This window comes from Eriocheir sinensis, chromosome 53, assembly GCF_024679095.1.
Source record: "Eriocheir sinensis breed Jianghai 21 chromosome 53, ASM2467909v1, whole genome shotgun sequence".
Taxonomy (NCBI): Eukaryota; Metazoa; Arthropoda; class Malacostraca; order Decapoda; family Varunidae; genus Eriocheir; species Eriocheir sinensis.
The window spans coordinates 2,928,465-2,929,008 of NC_066561.1; positions in this window are offsets into that span (position 1 = coordinate 2,928,465).

A 544-nucleotide genomic window follows, 5' to 3' on the forward strand; every position below is an offset into this window, starting at 1 on the left:
GTGACTGTCACGCACTTGCACGGAGGGGGGGGGGGGGGGGTCGAAGGAAAATGGTAAGATATTGGAGGATAAAAGTTCTGCTATTTTTTCTAATAGTAATTGATTTTGTCGTTTGATTTATGGTTATTTTCGATCTTGAGAGACAGAGACAATTAGAATCTTACTAATAGTCAGTCTTGGCGCGTATGCGTAGCTATATAATAATACTGGGTTATTTTCGATCAAGATTGACAGATTTATATAGAAAATCAGACCACACTGACCCCATGGTCCAGACTAAATTTTTAATAGTCTCCTTGGCTACACCTCGCTCCACACTTTCAAGTGTAGGTTCATAACGGAGTGGCTCTCCCGTCAGCAGGAAGAAGCCGTATATTGTTGTGTAATTTAGCTGGTATTATATATTTTTTTGTAAGAAATATATGTACACTACCATAGATAGCCCTAGTTATTGTGACTAGGACTTTAGCATTATAAAGTGTCGAGCTGTTTAAATAAAAAAAGGATGATGGAGATAAAAAAATAAAAAAAACAGAGAAAGAGG